Source organism: Rana temporaria, chromosome 2 (assembly GCF_905171775.1).
Source record: "Rana temporaria chromosome 2, aRanTem1.1, whole genome shotgun sequence".
NCBI classification, from domain to species: domain Eukaryota; kingdom Metazoa; phylum Chordata; class Amphibia; order Anura; family Ranidae; genus Rana; species Rana temporaria.
This window is the reverse complement of record NC_053490.1, coordinates 300,211,940-300,213,449: the sequence shown is the minus strand read 5'-3', so window position 1 is coordinate 300,213,449 and position 1,510 is coordinate 300,211,940. Positions and strand designations below refer to the sequence as shown.

The 1,510-nt window shown below is 43.2% G+C and overlaps 1 pseudogene; it reads right to left on the bottom strand.

The window, feature by feature from the left end:
- Positions 1-390: 390 nt before the first annotated feature.
- Positions 391-485, bottom strand: LOC120929955 (annotated as a pseudogene).
- Positions 486-1,510: the final 1,025 nt, after the last annotated feature.

Genomic DNA, 1,510 nt, shown 5'->3' with positions numbered 1-1,510 from the left:
GTGCAAGGTATGGCAGCCCTGGACTGCCACTCCAGGGGCACTAGCTCCACAGGCTTTTCAATGGACCCTGGCCCCCGGCCCGGACCAGCAGAACCCTTCCCAGCCAGTAAGGTAGGAGTTCTGAGAGATTAGGGAGAGCCCACCTCAGCAGGCTACTCCCCCCACTCCCACCTAATCACATTCGGGAAATATTAACCGCTCCCCCAAGAGGAAGGAGGAGCAAGTGTTCTCTCCCGAACAACTGACCGGGGCAGGCACTACCTAATCCAGGCCAAAGACCAGGGACCCGGCCCCTCAGCTTCGACCTCATGCCTCTCCATCCAAATCAGAAGGCCTCCGCCTCCATGCCAGCAGGTTTAGCGTCCGCCAACCGCCATCCCTTTCCACCTTGATGTGTACTCAGAACAGTTAGCATAGCACCACCTACTGGCAACTGATAAGAACAGATACTACACTTGATCTTAGCCAAAAGGCAGAGAAGTAATATATAATGATTTCCATTACTAATCACATCCACTTTCACATGGGGTAGGGTTCCCCTTTAGGATAAATAAAATAGGAGTGGGGCCCCCCATCCATATAGCTTATGGATATAGGATATATAACTATTTAATGTAGTTGTGGAACAGTTTGCTACTTCTGATGCTCCTTTTGTTTTAAATTAATTTAAAAATATATTTTTAATTGTGCTACATTATTGTATATGGAAGTATTTGATGAGTTTTAAATGTTATTTATCATTTATTAATATTGTAGGGCCTATATTAGACTATTTGGTACACATTGGTCTATATATGCTAATTACTCCAGATATGCTAATTTTTCTAACCACCAGCCATTTACTTATTTGGAATATGTTCCTTCTTAATCTCTTTTTTTAATCGTTATAAATTATTTTTTAAATGTACCTGTTTATATAATTGATACAGTGTCAATACTTCTACGATCACAGCAGACGGGTCAGACCCGATGTATTCCGGTCAGGGAGACACGGAGCGTGCGCATGCGCAGTCTCAATTAGTCGACACTTAGTTGCGGGCGGGGTATAAAGGGAATGTAGCTATGCCGTGTAGCCAATCCCATTGAAGAAATCAGTTTGATGAAACATGTCTGGGCTGAGCTACATGGCAATCAACTGTGGTGTTTAGCATCTGAATTTACCAATCACCGTGTGTGAAATCCTTCTAGGAGCAGAGAGACAAGCAAGTGAGGGTGAGAGAAGTAGGTTCAGTCCCGGTTTTGCCGTGACCGTTATATATCGCATGCACCGCTGCTAGTCTCTTGATTCTGAAAAAGGATTTTGTTTGAAGTGCCTTGTTTTTTTTGAAAGGATGTGAGTGCAATATTTGGAGATTTTATGTGTGCTGTTTTAATAAATGGTTTTAGAGTACTTCACTATTGCAAGCACTTTTTGTGGAAGAACACTGGTTTACTGAACACTGTTGGAATTGCCTAGGAGACCTTGGAGAGTTTTACTAATCTTTAAATGCCAAGCATGTGAATGCAAGGC